Here is an 18,979-nt window from a genome sequence, read left to right as displayed (position 1 = left end):
GCGTGGCTCTGCCACGCTCTACTCCTCTAGAGTGGCTGCATAAAATATTTCATAGCCCTTTCTTTGTGTTACAGTAAAAAGCTGCAGTTTTCATCATAAACATTCTAAGGAACTTGAATAATGAAATTTATTATTTAAAATCAGAATTTCACAACATTTTTTTTAAATCAAACGGCTACATCATAAAAATATTTATTACCTACATCTAAAATTTGTATCTTTTAAATCATCATCTTACGCCATTTAGTCAAATTTAAAGCGATTACGGTTTCGTTATGTAAACTCTACTGACAAAGACTGACATGAAACTCTGTACCAATTAATTCAATAACATAGTCATGTCAATAAAATATATTGAAATTTATACACCGCCCTTAAAAAACAAGAAATATATTATATGTATACTTTATTAATATATATTAATATTATAAATGTTAACTCTGTCTATTACGACTAAACCACTGAACCAATTTTGATGCGCAGCACGATTGAACCCAAATTACGGACATAGCCTACTTTCATCCTTCTGACTTGACCCCCTCAAGTGGACGAAGCCGCGGGTGGAAACTAGTGTAGTATAAATAAGTATATAGCTTTAAATTATATGTGTATTTTATATTTTTTGTTTTGTTTTAGTTATCACCTGGTGGTGATATGGTACCTCATATCCTATCAGTTATTACTTACTCCGTTGGTTGCTTGGAAGAGATCGCTATGTAGCGATAAGGTTGCCTAAGGTTGATTAAGGTTTAACTTTATGCTACTTTTATTTAGACTGTATCCATATTTTATATATTTTTTCTCTTTGTGATGTACAATAAATTATAAAGTAAATAAGTAAGATTTTTATGAAACAGCGTGACAGTAATAAATTATAAAATGGTCAACTCACAGATTTTTAATATTGGTTTATTCTATTTCTAATGAAACAAGAGTCGGTCAGCTTCTAACGTTTATAAACCTTTTAGGAGTGACGTCATAACATAATTTATAACAACTATTAAGCAATCCAAACATATCAATATATAATGAGATGTTGGATTTTAGTTGAGTAAATAATAATTAAGATAGAAATAATAATCAAAAATACCAATCATAAGTTATATAGATTATATATGTAAGATAACGTATTGTGGTAGCTATAATACGTAGTCGGGTTTTAGTTTTAAATTTTGAAACAAGGTACCGTTACATCCGATATCGTGTCGTCATCAAAATGTGTAAAAACGCTTTACAATCTAGTTAGTTAAACAAATGTCCCAATTTCCACTGAATGTTGTACGTCACCGACAGATGGCCATCAAAGCTTTGCTCATTTCCTTCAGGAAACTGGTCGTGAGCTTCGTTCCCAAGGTTGGATAAACGCGAGAGTTGAGTTTTATTACATACGTCTATATACGAAGTTTATTTCGACTGCATGTGTTGGTTTGGACTATGATAAAAGTATTGAATGTAGAAGGAATTTGTTAATAATATTAAAAATTTTGTATTTGTTTTTTTTTTGTTTTGGTACAGCAACCAAATCATACTATAATCATATATTATATTTCATATAAATAAGAAAGAAAATTAACATATATACTTCCTATGGCTGGGAAGGACGATTATCCCTTTCAGGAGGTTTTGGAGCTTATTCCACCACGCTGCCACTATGCGGGCTGGTGGACACATGTGAGTGTCTAACGTCGTTTCATTCGACGCCGAGATGTCGATATCAAGATGAGATGTATGTAATAATTCGATTATTTAACCTCAAAGTCAGATCAATAGTCAAAATCGTTTTTTTACGTTCAAAAACATCCAAAGAAAATTGTTCTTTATTACGATAATATAAGTTTCATTATTGAGTATCAAAAAGATTAAAGCACTATTTTAACAATTTATTGATTTAACAATGTAAATTAAAACATATTAAATTTGTGCCTTTTTATTTAATAATTTATTATTTGTCATATGAGATAATTACGGTCTCACACTAAAATAATATGTTTAAAGATAAGTAACCAAAATATACTGATATTCGGTATGGTATCGTTGTCTTTACATAATATACTACACGATTACATTATATACATAAAATTATTTACAGTATCATACTATAAATAGCTTGTAACCCGAATTTTAAGTTCACAAATAACTGAAATAAATGATAATTTCCCGGTTTGCGTGCCAGATAATTATAGATTATTTCAAAGTATGTAAATCGGTTGAAATATATGATGGCTAATTTCGCCAGTGCTGTCATCAGTCAGGATGGCCGAGCGGTCTAAGGCGCCAGACTCAAGGTTTCCTTGCCCGCTAAGCGGGTGTGAGCTGTTCTGGTCCTCTCTGAGGGCGTGGGTTCGAATCCCACTTCTGACAAAATATTTTTTTATATTTTTTATTTTTATTAAACTTTTTCCTATATTAACTACAATTATATTATTATATTACCAAGTTTTTTTGTTATCATAATATAAATAACCATGTTTTTACAACATTATATGATATCAAATATCCAGTGCATTACACGAATCAATTAATAAAAATAAGTTTTAAAGACTACCAAAATAACCTTATTAAATTAAAAGGTTGAAGAACTATAACTGTACAAATTAAATTAAGAAAAAGGTACATTTTATAATTTTTAGAGTAATAAAAATAATATATACGTAAAAATTTAATAATTGTACTATGGTATCCTCAATTAAGTCCAGTTAATTGGTAAAAAGTGAAATATCAAGCAGAACGTAGGTGGTAGGGCTTCGTGCAAGTCCGTCTGGATAATTACCACCCACTTATCGGATATTCTACCGCTAAATAGCAATACTCAGTATTGTTGCATTCCGGTTTGAAGGATGAGTAAGCCAGTGTAAGTACAGGCACAAGGGACATAACATCTTAGTTCCCAAGGTTGGTGGCTAATTGGCGTTGTAAGGAATGGTTGATATTTCTTATGTCTATGGGCGGTGGTGACCACTTACCATCAGGTAGCACGTTTGGATCCGCCTACCTATTTCATAAAAAAACGCATGTTAATATAGACATAGACATTAGCACTGTAAGAAATATACTGATCCCTTACATCCTCAACACGCCACTACTCATGAACTAAAATATTATGCTCCTTGTGCCTGTAGTTACACTGCCTCACTCACCCTTCAAACCAGAACATAACAATACTAAATAGCTGTATGGCGGTAGAGTATTATGATAAGTGGCCACCCACTTATTATTATTTACCCAGACGGGCATACAGTTTACACAAAGCAAATTATAAACACAAATAAAGCCAATAAAATTTCTAATATAAGTTACACAAGTTTATTTCGATTGGTTTCCTTATAGACTTTTGACGGTATAAAATTTTACCCGAATGTAACTTGCCTTTTTTGTAATATAAAATGTGTATTTACAGAATTGGTCAACTATATTGTAAGACCGTTATCGTGTAGTTGTAACTGTTAAGTGATAAGCCTTGTTGCCTCTTAGCATATTGCCAACCTTCCAAGACGAGCTAATGAAACATAATACGTGTTTCGACCCCGTGTAATAAATTTCTAAAGCATGTACTCCCCCTAACTCTTCTCAACCTTACTAAAATACCCCAGAGATTCGCCATCACAAAATCCATTTAACTTTCTAATTAACTAATTTTACATTTTCACCGACCACTATTCACAACGAGGCAAGACGGAACATGTATAGGGGATTCCCGAAGGCCTTAACGTCATAAAAACGGTTCTCGTTTGATGTGTAAACTGATATACTGTAAAATTAATTTTTGATTGCAAAACCATAGACAATACATGAACCTCGCGACACCACGTCACATCATTTGATGAATATTGCTGCTTTGAACATACAACATCTTAGTATAAAAATTTTTTATGATTAAACCCTGTGAAATATGTTATAAAACTGATTTATCTTATTATAATATATATATATATATATTCTATGTGGATAATCAGATATTAAATATTAAACGCATATATGTATATATATAACGAATATATATATATATATATATATGTATATTAGAGATTGTATAACCTTTCGAATATAAAATATTTAAGTTTACCTCTGTAGGAAAATAAAAAATATTTTGTCAGAAGTGGGATTCGAACCCACGCCCTCAGAGAGGACCAGAACAGCTCATACCCGCTTAGCGGGCAAGAAAACCTTGAGTCTGGCGCCTTAGACCGCTCGGCCATCCTGACTGATGACGAGTGGTGCAAAATTAGTAATTAAACAAAACAAATCAATCAATCAATCAATCAACAGCCAATCGTTGTCCACTGCTGAACATAGGCTTCTCCCAAGGTGCGCCAAAGCTCCCTGTCCTCCGCCTTCCGCATCCAGTTGGTGCCCGCCACCTTCTTAAGGTCGTCGGTCCACCTGGCTGGAGGGTGCCCTACGCTGCGCTTGCCGATTCGCGGTCTCCACTCTAGGACTCGTCTGCTCCAACGGCCATCGGTCCTACGATATACGTGACCAGCCCACTGCCACTTCAGCCTGCTAATTTTGCAAGCTATGTCGGTGACTCCGGTTCTTTTCCGGATAAGCTCATTTCTGATCTTATCCTTCAAAGATACTCCGAGCATAGCTCGCTCCATAGCACGCTGAGCGACTTTGAATTTGTGGACTAGTCCCGCAGTTAGTGTCCACGTTTCGGCACCGTATGTCATGGCAGGTAAGACGCATTGGTTGAAGACTTTCGTCTTCAAACATTGCGGTATAGACGACTTGAGGACTTGACGAGGGTTGCCAAATGCGGCCCATCCCAAGCGAATTCTTCGATCGGCTTCCTTCTCGAAGTTTTACAAAACAATATATTTACATAAATCTTATATATCAAAAGCCCATTTAGCGCATTACATACAAGATGCAGTATTTTACTTCAACGTTGATGCAACGAACATGCGAAAAAACTGAATTTCACAAAATTTTCGCAGACTTAAATCGAAAATTTTAAAGAAAAATAAAGCGATATTTAATAACTCATAATTCTGTATCAATCTTAACGCTTTTTCGATTTATATAATAAGCAGCTGCTCGTGTAATAATTTACCTAGTAAATATTCATTATTTTTCAATGTAAATAAGCTGAAAAGATATGTGTAACATACAATAGAAAATTGAGCCTAAACACCGACCTTCAACAGCACCAACTAGCTTACGTAGACTGGGCCAGCACCTGTCTTCAATTGCTAAAGGCTGGTTTCTGGCGTGTCATTTATACTTTTACATGATAATAGAATTCACTGAGAACACAGATAACAGTTTTTTAAGTGGCGCTGTAATCGCGTTCTTAACCAATAGGAACGTTTCTATTTGGTTTTCTCTATCATGAATGAAGAAAGTACTTAAACTCATTCCCAAAAAATATATATCTTGTTTGTCTCTGTCTTAGGATATGCTTCTTATTTCATTCATAATTTAGTCCACCCTATTACTTTGGCTGTAAACTGTTCTAATCATTCGCTATACATTATTATTAGTGAGGCTGTTAATATTCTAAAGTTTAAATAAAAAAATATCCTGATAAAAAAATACTACCGATTTGTCTTTCATACCGAGCATAGAACAATTTTATCTAACCATACCAAAAATTCGTCAATCGGCGCTTTTCCGGCCCCCGTTGACAAATTAATGTAATAAAACTTGATAGAAACGATATTTTCATTTTTCAATATGAACGTTTTTTAAACTTTGAAATAGTGTATTTGGGAAAGCGTCTATTTTATAAGCCTTTATTTTAAATTCATTAGCTGTAAATATAAACTACATATGCTTTATTTTTAACATATTACCTATACATATATTTGTTTGTATGTACACGCTTATGTATGAAACTACTGAACGGTTTTTTTTTGCGGTTTTTGGGGGTGGATTAAACTCAGCTTGGAGCAACATCTAGGTTTTGTTCCAATGAAACCGGGTTACATTAAAAATGTTATCTTCAATTAAAGATAATTTTGTGTGTTAATAAAAAACGAATAATAATAATATTCTGGGACATTATTCACACACGGCCATCTGATCCCAAAGCAGAGCTTGTACTATGGAAACCAGACAACTGATATACTACATACACTACTTTTCTTTTGTAAATAAACACTTATATAGATAATTACACCCAGACTCAGGACAAACAGACATATTCATGCATACAAATATGTCTTGGGTGGGAATCGAACCCACAACCAATCGATATATTATAATTTATTATTTTTTCTTGGGTACAGGTTGTACGTTGACAATCTTCCAAGCCTTAGGAACTTAAACGGATTTAAGAGAAAGAGGCGGTACAAGCGTGTTAGAACAGGAGACAACTCAGGTGCACAATTCCTCAGGACTATTGCTGGAATCTCGTCACGGCGACTGGACTTATTCAAGTTTGTCTCAATCGACTTGGTCAGGGACCAAAATACTTTACTACCACGGGGATAGGAAGCTAATCTAATTTATTAGCTAGATATGTTATGTTCAGTAGGATCACTGTAATATTTAGCATTTCTAACTCTATATGAGTGTTTAATATTTCAAAAAAGTGTTTTGCCATTCATCCAAAAATAAAACTTGAAATCTAAAATAAAAATCAGCCTAAAATACAAAACTATTTTCTTAAGACAAAGAAAAAAATAACGGAAGACATCTGAAGTAAATTACTTAAATTTTCCTGCCCATCAATTTCCGGGGCAGTCGAGATTCGTATCGTAACGATCTCAGGTTCTTACATTTCTTTTACCTTAAAAAAAATTTTTTTTCCTCTGTTTTAAATTTAAAACGTGATCATTTAGTACGCTAAAAATATATTTGTTCTGGTAACTTTTATATACTTCTTAATATGTATTTTATGTTATTTCGTTTCTAAAAATTTAAAGTCGTAGTTTTGAAAGTTTAACAGATAATAAAAGTCATAAAACAAACAGATGCACAAATATCGGTCGGGCCAATAACCACAAGTTGTGGTGCCCGTATGCGTAGGTGCCACCCAATCATCATTTGTTATACCACGGAGCATAAGTGATATACTGCTGGAGATGACTGACCCAGTTTAATTACAGCAGCATTGGATGGATAGTCCACGGTTGCCCACGATTTGACGGTATAAGGGACGGCAAATTGGTTTATCTACTTCATTAATTAAAAAAAAAACAATTTCTTAATATTAATGTACTAATTTTTATCGAAACTATAAATAAAACGCTGATGCATAACAGTTTCTTATCGATAGTTCAAATGAAAGCGCACCAAATTAATGAATCGCTTAACTTACCAAGGTTAGACAAAATTTTTGTATTTTCTATACCAATTATACGAATAAATAGTATTACTTAAAATTCTACTATATAAAACTAATAAGCCAGTGTAATTACAGGCACAATAAAAAGCTGAAGGCTGAGTAGCAGATCACTAATGTTCGATCAGATTAGTCGTATGATATCTTCAACAAAATTATACGAATAACTAATTTCGACTAACGCGTCATACTCGTATGATAATATTCGATGTGTAGCTCTCACTTCAACGCCACGTCATATAGGCGTAACGTTCAATTATATTTGTAATAATTTAATGGAGAAGGCACACTTCCATTATTATATAAATCGATATGATATAATTTATTATTTTGCTAACATTATTGCTACCATTCCAAGCTGTCATATGCAGGTGATGTTTTTTAATATTGTGGTTTGTAATATACTAACAGTCTTAAATGTAAAAAAAATCGCCACCATTATCGTTCCTGCTCTCAATGAGTCCCGTGGAATTAGTCGTACTGCCTCGTATCGTATCGTATCGTACTACTGGTGACAGAAGAGCTCGTTCATTTTTTGGATCAGAATTGCGATTCAAAGGGATATTCCATTGGTCCCCATATTCATGATTTGTACAGTAGCTATTTTTAAATTTGTATTCGTAAATATATAAAAGCTTTAAATAAATAATCCTTATGTAAATAAATTTACTTATCTTTTAATATTATTCAAACTAAAAAATACATATCGCCTTTATAATATGCTATTTTAGGTCTCAGTATGTCGGCAATTAAAACTTTAAATTAATGTACCGCAGTGACTTCGTTATTTTGTTTCGTTAATAATAATAATTTTGTGTGAGCGTTTTTATTTGTGATGAATATTTCTCTGTATGTAGGTTTGAATCAATCAGTTCCAGTAACTTTTAAGCTGTTTGTTGTTGCTTACATGTTGCATAAATTATTTGCAGAATATTATAATATTTCATTTATTGTAGAGTCAAGATTGTCAATAAATGAGAACAAACTCTTGAAAAGCGCACTTATTTTATTCTCGAGCAATATTTTGTTTAATTACTTGATATTTTGCAATATTCGTCATCAGTCAGGATGGCCGAGCGGTCTAAGGCGCCAGACTCAAGGTTTCCTTGCCCGTTAAGCGGGTGTGAGCTGTTCTGGTCCTCTCTGAGGGCGTGGGTTCGAATCCCACTTCTGACAAAACTTTTTAATTATTATTCTATTGTAAGTACTGGGCAATTAATTATTAATCATCGTTTAATATTTTTTAAATTATTATTGCTACAAATATCACTTAAAAATATAAATTATTTTATAATAAAATTTAGAGAACATTTTCGAATTAGGTAAGTTTATTTTGCATACACTGCCTATTTCAGAAACTAAAAGTAATGGAGTGGGTAATTTTAAGAAAGTCATTTAGGCTTGTAATATTTTCATACATTACTTAAATGTTGAAGTATAAATATAAATGAAGTTAAATATGTGGTCGGTACAAATAATATTTCTATTTTTATCATATTTTTCTATTAGAAGCTCCTGAAACAAATATACTCTATTGAAAAATTATCTTTAAGACCGTATTTATGTTTAATTTCAATTTTAAAATACATAAATAAAATGATTATGCTTTTAAATAAATAATTTTTAGTGTGTTCAAGATCAAGCGTTTAGAATTTGTCTCTCGCAAATCAGGTAAAGCCGTTTATGTTGCGCCTGAATATTTCTGATCGTATCGGATTTGCCGTCATATTAGATTATGAGATCGAAGAAATAGAGAGTACACTTTTGTTACCGCACACAATTGCGCTGTAATATATCCTGCGCAGAGACTAGTCTCTTGGCCTGTATTTCTTTCTTAATTTGAATTAAACATATTATATTATTAATTGTTTACAATTTTGAGATTTAATATGACGATTGATTTCTGTTTCTCCCACATGAAGTAGGGAATAACCTCGCCGGAATCGCTTGCGCATGCTATCGTGACGCTCATGAAGATAACACCTTTTTTTCACACTACTCAAAGAGAAAGTGTGAAACTATAAAATAGATACCTTATTTTTTTTAATAAGCTTTTATCCTTTCGCTTTTCGTAAAATAAATATTATAAAATTAATAAGAAAAACCTATCTACTATTGAATAACGAGAAATGAGCCGATGATGGATATACGTTTCTATGTCATACTTGCAACTTCAAAGCTTACGGAATGTTTTCACTGGAACGATTTCACACAACGCATTTTTTTATATAGTATAGGTAGGTAAACCCTACAACCCTACCCAGACAAAGCCCTACCATCAGTGAAATTTGCCATCTGCATCTGCATTGCTAACAATTTACCATCCGCAAGCAAAACGAAAAAAGCAAATTTCATTTCTTATAATTAATATCAGGACATTAATTGACTTTAGAATCTGTGGATAACAATCATTGAGATATAAGACAAAATCCCTTTTTTTAAGTAGTTGTAACATTATATAGAGCTATACATACATTTGAGAAGGTAGGATATTTCACTACTATTGTACCTAAATGAGACACTCTTGAAATTAACTGACTTTTTTCCTTTGTGAGGAAAAATCTCATAGAAGGATGAGTATGCCTTTAACTTTTTCTTGTTATTTTATCTTTATAAATAAATTTTAGCTGGGTGGCTGGAACACGAGAATCATAACCGAGGTTTATGGATTGTAACCCAGACTAGCAATATTTAGTTTTCACGTGATTATAATTCATCTCGTGCTTAGCGGCGAAGGAATGATAAGGAAATGTGCTTATATTGTATGAAATACTATAATCTAATGACTGGACATATATACATGTGCATGTATATATCTCAATTGTCATCCAGTCATTAGATATTCTACCGCTAAACATCAATAAGTATTGTTGTATTCCGGTTTGAAGGGTGAGTGAGTCAGTTGAACAACAGGCACAAGGGACACAACATCTTAGTTTCCAAGGTTGGCGCATTGGCGATGTAAGGAATTAATATTTTTTACGTCACCAATGTCTCAGGGTGATGGTGACCATTTACCATCAAGTGGCCCATTTGCCAGTCGGCCTTTTTGTATTTAAAAAAAATGTGTAAATTCGAAAGTTAGTTTGTTTGCTCATTTGTTTATTTCAAGTCTTAACTACAAAGCCGATAATGGAATTTTGTATACATATTGTCAGGGATACAGAGAAGGACAATGTATTATTACCAGTCCCGCTCACACGCGGCTCAAATAAATTCATGGTCCTTGCATAGAAATTAAAAAATTAAAAACAAAACCGTATCCAGATTTAGAAATATTTTCACTTCTTGGTATCGCTTCGACATGGCGCGAGCGACATAGATACGTCAGGTGTGGCCTGTCCGGACTTCGCCGACCGTGTAATTCTATGTGAAGGGATATCAGCAAGCCTTTGCAAGTGGCAAATATATTCATAGGTGTTGTTCGGAAAACGAAATTTATGTAAAGGTTTTGGTTTAACAAGACATTTGTACGTCTATTTATATATATATATAGAATAGGTAGGTGAACGAGCATATGGGCCACCTGATAGTAAGTGGTCACCAACGCCCACCACCAACATTGGCATTGTAAGAAATGTTAACCATCGCTTACATTACCAATGCGCCACCAACCTTGGGAACTAAGATGTTGTGTCCCTTGTGCTTGTAATTACACTGGCTCACTCACCCTTAAAATCCTAACGCAACAATACCAAGTACTGTTGTTTTGCTGTAAAATATCTGATATGTAGGTGGTACCTAACCAGACAAGCTTGCACAAAGCTCTACCACCAGTAAGTCGAATCTCAGATCGAAAATCAGTCCGATATGACGAATGTTTTAATGTCGTACGCATTTTTTTAGCTCTAGTTAATTTACTGCAACGTGAATTGTTAATATTAATGGGAGTATTTTTTAAATTAATGCAACATTTTTGTTGTAGGGTTTTGTGCAAGCCCGCCTAGGGTTAGTTTACCAACCATGAATATCAAGCCTCAAATTCAGGTGGATCTAAAGGAAGTGGCACAGAAAGCTGAAGGCACATAGGCGTGCCTCTTGAGAAGCCTAGGTCTAGTGGACTACGGTCGCCTAAATTATGATAATGATATATGCAATATATAATATTACAATATATATTTAGTTGTGTATACTAAACAATTCTGTTCATATATTTTCTATTTCTTGCTCGAAATATAATACTATTTTGTATATCAATTTTATATATTGTCATAGTATTATCTACGAACAACGAAAAGAAATAGGTTCATACAGAAAAATATTACGAATGAGAAAATTTATAATTTATTTATATCTAATCTTATGAATGGAATTGAATTCAGCTAAATTTTCTTTGGCAGGGACGTAAAAGGGATAAAAACACAATGAAATAAGTTTACAAGTTTTGAAAGACGCATCATTATTCAAATAACTTTTTCGTGAAGTGCGTAAAACGTGACCATACTAAGAATATTGAGATAGGAACCACATTTATTCGAGGTAAAATATAAAAAATAAAGTAACAATGTTAAATGGCCCACCGCTGGGCTAGGTCTCGTCTTGTGAAGAAGGCTTAGATCTTATTACACCACGCTCCAACGTGGAAAGGATACCATGTATTCGTTCACCAACAAACACGAGATGAAGTCATTATTAAAATTATATATTTTTTAAATACATAATTTTTAATAATGACTTCATCTCGTAATTTCAATGTAATTTAAAACATATTTTCGCTAATCTGTAATAATTAAGATCATAGTTTGTGAAAAGTTAACAAACCAATAACAATGATACGCTATTTTGAACCATGTATCCCTCAATATGTTATCATTAGTAAAGTCAATATCGCCTGCCACTTTCTGAAATCTAACCATCATATTCGTGGGTTTTCGATTTAGTTCTTACAGATACGTCTTCTGTTATATAATTATTCTAAATATGTATATATCTACAGTACAAATATAGTAAACTATTTGTACTTACAAAAATTAATGTTTGAACTTAATACAGAAATATCAAAAACTACCGTAACAGCCTGTGAATGTCCCACTGCTGGGCTAAAGGCCTCCTCTCCTCTTTTTGAGGAGAAGGTTTGGAGCTTATTCCACCACGCTGCTCCAATGCGGGTTGGTAGAATTCACATGTGGCAGAACTTCAGTGAAATTAGACACATGCAGGTTCCCTCACGATGTTTTCCTTCACCGTAAAGCACGAGATGAATTATAATCACAAATTAAGCACATGAAAATTCAGTGGTGCTTGCCCGGGTTTGAACCCACGATCATCGGTTAAGATTCACGCGTTCTTACCACAGGGCCATCTCGGCTTTTTTCTCTCATCAAAAACTAACTATCAGAAAATCACACGAACGATCAATCTATTGAAAGCTAAATAAACGTACCTATTTTTAAACAACAATATCAAAAACAATTATGTTTTAATAATAATTAAACTTAAAGTAATTTTAATCTCAATTGTTCTAAAAATAGACCATTTAGAGATTGAATAATTTAACACCTCAACAAAAGTTGTATAACCGATTTTGTTCATGAAAAGTTTTAGGAACTTTGTCTAACAATATAACGATGTTCAAAAACCTTCTCGAACAGACGAGAATATTCTAGAAATTGTGACATGCTGAGTTTGATTAAGAGATTCATATAATCTTTATCTTTTATTATATTTCTTTACATGAGTATTATTTAAAGAAATAAACCTATTAGGTAGAAAAATAAAGTAGCCTATCTCTTTCCTTAAGGTTCAAACTTGCTTCATAACAAATTTCAGGATCAGTTCAGTAGTTCAACCGTAAGAAAGTAACAAATAGACAGAGTTACTTTCGTATTTATAATATTTGCATAGATTTATATGTGTGTATAATCGCGCGCGTGTCTTATATATTTATTTTATCTTGCAAATATCGACAGACTTATTTCACCTGACTCATTGCATGAGTAATGCAAGTTATAATGTCCTAGTTCTATTTCAATAAAAAAAATTGTCTCTTAAAGCATCAAATAAGAAATCGAATCGAACACCCACATGTTTATAGTACAGATAATTAATTAATGATATAGAACGCAATACGAGTATATCCTTTAGCATAATTTTATTCCCATTGTTATACATATTAGATAATATGGATTACATTTCAAAAAAAAAAGAAGTTCGGCTATAATTTATATTTTTCTAAGCCTTACGCAATGTAGAAAAATAATATAATCAACGCGATTCCATAAAACACATACATAGACCATATAAAGACCCAAATGTATTTCAAAAACGTATGTACATATAAGAGGAAATCTGTAGATCGTCCCTGAGATTATGTTAATAAAAAGGGTTTCGATAGACATATTTCACAGTTCGTTTAGCAAGTTTGAGAACCGAAATATATTATAGTATTTCAAGATTACTTGAGCTGAAGCAGTTGTTACTTTTTATATTTATCAATACAAAAAAATGGCTAAGTCTAGTAACGGAATGGTACCCTCGATGGCAAAAGAAACAGAAGAAGACAGACTATGAGATGGGAGGAAAACTTTAACAAAAATAACAGGTCCAACATGGACTCGCAAAGCAAAAGACAGGATTGAATGGAAATCTTTAGAGAAGGCCTTTGTCGGAAGAAAAGCTGTAAGAGATTAACGACCGTGAACCGATATTTTACTTCCAAAGTTTAGGGCACATTCAAAAAAAGAAAAAATATATACTTATTATAATTTGTATAATAAAGAACAGCAATAAAGGCTTTATTTATTTATATTTATTAATTCACACAATTTCGGAAAGTTGTGTGCGTTATCTTAGCGTAAGTGTGTGGGTTCAAATTGGCACAAGAATTTTGAATATGCTGAGCGAATATTTATAATTGTTCTATACATTACATCCCATCCTTACTTATGTTATAAATGATTATAATTTCTTTGCTTGTTACGCTATCACGTTTTAGCTACTCAATCGATCGTCATAAAATTATGCATACACATTTTTAGGGGCCGAGATGGGCCAATGGTAAGAGCGCGTGAATCTTAACCGATGATCGTGGGTTCAAACCCGGACAAGTATCACTGAATTTTCATGTGCTTAATTTGTGATTATTATTCATCTCGTGCTTTACGGTGAAAGAAAACATCGTGAGGAAACCTGCATGTGTCTAATTTCTCACTAAAATTCTGCCACATGTGCATTCCACTAACCCGCATTAGAGCAGCGTGGTGGAATAAGCTCCAAAACCTTCTCCTCAAAAAGGGAGAGGAGGCCTTAGCCCAGCAGTGGGACATTCATAGGCTGTTACTGAAACTGATTTTTAGGGGTACAGAAAACAGTGATAACATTTAAAGGATAAACAAATCAAAATAGCTTATCACTTAAGTCATTTTTAAACACTTCACGAATGAAACACGAATTGAGTTCTTAAGCACGAGTGATATGCTGCACAGTAGCTAACATCAGCTTAAACTATCAGTAGTAAACTGATTCCAACAAAAGAAATGCTGACGTATCGGACTTAGTGATTCCCCTACACTGATATCCCTTACTGCTCGCTGAACATCGCCCTCTTTAATAAAACCCACAGATGCACAATAACAGTGTCCCTTCATTAAATCACGAATGCCTAAAACCCCATGTAATTGCATGATTCACTTTTGAGGGGTTGGAAATTAAATCTGTGACAAATGGCGGGGATGTTGTACATGAGGGTGTATCTGCTTACATTCTAGAATAGACGTAAGACTTCTTTTGTATACATGAAAATAGATGTATATACATCTGTTTGAGATTAATTTAGCTAAATTTATTAAGAATTGCGAAGATGCGTTTAAAACGTAAGTATAACTTACTTATTCATGGATGATACACATATTAGGAATAAGTTGACCGACTCCTGGCTATTTATTTATCATGTAGAAAATTGTAAGCAATTGCAAATATAGTTGAAAATTGTAAACCAGTTCTTCTTAGATATAACAATCCAAATACAGGGGGTATTGGGGGTACAATACTACCTATAGTGTACCTTGGAAAGCAAGTAAACGCGATTGTCTTTCCCCCAAACTTTCTTCGACCGTGTCGGATTGCTGACCCATCAGATTATAATAGTAAAAAGTGTTTGCGTGTTCTCCATTGAGCACCAGGCGGACATAATTACTTAAAGAGCACCTAAAACCAGCAGTTTCAGAGTCATATTTTTATCAAATTTTTAAACCTGAAGCTTAGATTGTGATGCCTGTTAACACATTAAAATAATAATTGATAATTAATACCATGCGCTGACAATTTATTGTACCAGAAATCAGACATACGAACCGCACTTTGAAGTTTGGAACATTATTACAAAAGAAATTTCATTACGTAATCACACCTTTATTTTTATTTATTTATTAAGGATTTCCAGCAAAGGATACACACTTACGAGTACATGACATCTTGAAATAATGTTTTAAAATATGTGTGCTCCTTCAATTAAAGGAGACCACAGCAAGCACATAAATATTGACTAAACAGAAATTTTAAAAAATGTAAAAAGAAATGATTCATGATGGTACTCAATAAATATTTTTTTTTAAATAATCTGTATTTTTATGTAACAATTATATATTTTTTTGTTAATACGATATATATCTATAAGATACCGAATAAAGAAGGAATAAATGATAAAAGATAAACAAGAACTTAAATTATAATTTATATAAAAATCATCATTTATACCTAAAAAATATTCTGATGCGACTATATATTAGATTATGAATCAAATCACTTTGGCCTTCGTAAATAATAGCTTAGAACAGTGATTCGCAACCACTGTGCCACGGCACTTTTGTGTGCCGCGAAATTCTAAAAGTGTGCCGCCAAATTTCAGATATGACGAAGACGATATGAGAGTAGCATTATCATTTTTATGACCAAAATATAATGTTTGCGTGTGTTACGAATAAATGAAATTATTAAAAAACATCAAGCTCAAATTAAAAGAATTAAAAAAATTCTAATAATGAACTTGTAATTAATCCCTCATAAACGTTCTGTTATTTTTGTAGTACATATTATTTTATTTCTCATATTTAAAATTATTATCATAAACTATTTAACGCAGTTTGTTTTAGGTGAGTAAATAATTTTTAAACTTATATTTTCCTTTGTGTGCCGCCAAATTTTGAAATCGTTAAAAGTGTGAAGCAACAAAAATAAGGTTGAGAATCACTAAGTTAAAAGGCTTAGAATATTAGTCAGTTAATCGGCTGCGTAACCTAAACAATTAAGTACGTTTCTTACTGAACATTGCACAGAATTTGCTTGTTTCTTAATCTTAAAATATAATAGTTTCTATATCATTTGTTATGTATTTTTAGTTCAAAATTTAAATATTAATTAACAATAAGTCATTAGTCATAAAATTATGAATACTAGGATATTTTATCAAGTCACGAACGGGATAATTCACTTTAGCTAATTATGTATATAAAAATAATTTAAAATGTCACATTGACAGATTACACCTACCATATGAAATGCGCGTAAAATAAAAAAAAAATAAGTAACGACTATACTGCCAGGGCTATTTTCCGCAAATAAACGCTAAGAGTAATAAACTTAATTATTTTTTTTGTTCTTAAAAATAATTATCATACTTAAAATCTACCTTCACGTTAATCATCTCAATAAAATCAAAATATTCTTTATTTAAGGAGGCTTTGACAACTCTTTTCGAATGGTCATTTTAGGGTGAATGCTACCACCAGTTAGGGTTAAAGATTCTATTAAGAAGAAACGACAAGAAACTCAGTAGTTGCTCTTTTTTCATCAATCATATATATGTAATAATCATATACAAATAAATTCATGTAAGCTGTATAAAAATCAAAAAATCATAAGAAGACTTGAATAGCATAATCATGAAAAATACATTTTTAAATTAGTGTTCCAAATTTAAAAATATATGAAGTGTAACTAATATCAAAACATAAAGAGTAAATGATATAAAATACATACAATCTGTTCCAAGCCTTATAAAACGCGCTCGTGTGTCTGTTATCGCGGTTCACACTTGGCGACGCACACTTGCTCGAACGCGCGAGTATGCGAATTAAAGTGCAACGCCGTATATTTTACATAATAGCTGACTTCAAACTATTTTAATAATATGATATAAATTGTGACCATCTATTTTATTTATTTTTATTCTATTCATTTATCGTTAGAAAAAAATCATTGTTGGAAGCTGTATAACGGCGTTTACAACCCGAAAGCGATAGATGGCGTTTATTCAATATGTCATATTTCTGAATCGCACTGTCTAGTTATTCGCTATTGGGTATACATAGTGAGGAACAATTAATATTAAGTTCACCTCCCTCAGTGGTAACCTTCCACATAAACTCAGGCGTCCAATGCACGTCCTGGGCGATAAAGACGATAGGATAACTGTCGCAAACGCTTCCTTCGAATGGAAGACACTATACCCAACACACCACCATTTTCCAAAACACGATTTTCCCCGGCGAAAACGAGGTCCTCGTCTAGTAACGTCACGAAACCGGTCGTGACATAGTATGTTGCTTCGTGTAGGAGCATTTCCCACCCCACCGACTACGACCTGAGCCGAGGTGCGATCTCGTAGGAGTCACCCTCAGGATGAACGTCACGCAGAGCCAGAAACGCCTTAAATTTCAAGGCGGAGTCTAGTACTAGCCACAACGCCCGGTGACGCTGTGAAAGCCAGCAAGACAAAAAGCATACATTCACATAGAAAAAAAAATTGTGATCAATACGACCTGTGGAATGCACTCCCTTAGTAGCATTGTATTAATGAAATAAAATTAAACACAAATACGTGTATAGTTTGTAAGAGCATAGTACTTTCTATGCTCTTTCAAACTATACACAATTATATATAATATATATAATATTATAATATAATTTATATATAATTAATCAAATTAAGAAACTACCAATAATACATATCTGTCTGTCGGTATATTATTCTTTCACGCAGAAACCAAGCAGTAAAGTGACTCGATTTTAATCTTCTCTACTCGATAAAAAGTAACTATAGAAATACCAGTACAACCAACCAGTAGTGAATACCATATATCCGTTGTATGTATCATGAAAATTAATAAAAAATTGAATTATATTTTTCTGTCAACGGTACATTTAAAACCAATTCAAGATAAAAAGATTCGAAGGTGACAGAATAAAAATATCGCCGCAAATAAAAATGTGTTGACCCAGATATGTGTGAAATATTTACTGAATCACATAATATTTTAACTTCGTTTTATGGTTACATTAAATCTTTATGGCTGATGCGATTATGGCAATTCAGTAATAAAATCTCACTTTCGTTTTACTAGGATTATTAAAGGAATGCAATTTTATATAAATAACGGGAGAATAATTCACATATTCGCGTTTCACAATATTTTATTGTAATTAAATACTAGTTTTCGTCATACAAGAGGGGGGGGGTGATAGATGTTAGGTACTATACGTCGTTTTCTCTATTGCGGTAAATTTTTCAAATTTTGACGATTTAACGTTATGTTGTCATATCAAAAAGCGATGTTTATTTTTTTGTTGAGCTTATTCGTTCATTAAATTGTTACAATAATATCCTGGGATATTATTCACACACGGCCATCTGATCCCAAACTAAGCAGAACTTATACTATGGAAACTAGACAACTGATATACTACTTTTCTTTT

At 32.7% G+C, this 18,979-nt stretch overlaps 3 non-coding genes across 3 annotated transcripts; 2 read left to right on the top strand and 1 right to left on the bottom strand.

Moving 5' to 3' along the window:
• Window positions 1–2,247: 2,247 nt before the first annotated feature.
• Window positions 2,248–2,361, top strand: Trnal-caa (transfer RNA leucine (anticodon CAA)). Its single transcript has 2 exons — window positions 2,248–2,285; window positions 2,317–2,361. It is a non-coding gene; the product is annotated as a tRNA-Leu (tRNA).
• A 1,727-nt stretch (window positions 2,362–4,088) lies between these two features.
• Trnal-caa (transfer RNA leucine (anticodon CAA)) lies at window positions 4,089–4,202 on the bottom strand. Its single transcript has 2 exons — window positions 4,165–4,202; window positions 4,089–4,133 (listed from the first exon to the last, which is right to left on the bottom strand). It is a non-coding gene; the product is annotated as a tRNA-Leu (tRNA).
• Window positions 4,203–8,350: 4,148 nt separating this feature from the next.
• Trnal-caa (transfer RNA leucine (anticodon CAA)) lies at window positions 8,351–8,464 on the top strand. The gene is made up of 2 exons: window positions 8,351–8,388; window positions 8,420–8,464. It is a non-coding gene; the product is annotated as a tRNA-Leu (tRNA).
• The last annotated feature ends 10,515 nt before the right edge of the window (window positions 8,465–18,979 follow it).

Source organism: Nymphalis io, chromosome 23, assembly GCF_905147045.1.
Source record: "Nymphalis io chromosome 23, ilAglIoxx1.1, whole genome shotgun sequence".
Classification (NCBI taxonomy): domain Eukaryota; kingdom Metazoa; phylum Arthropoda; class Insecta; order Lepidoptera; family Nymphalidae; genus Nymphalis; species Nymphalis io.
Note: the sequence above shows the minus strand (reverse complement) of the source record. Positions and strands in the feature narration are given on the sequence as shown.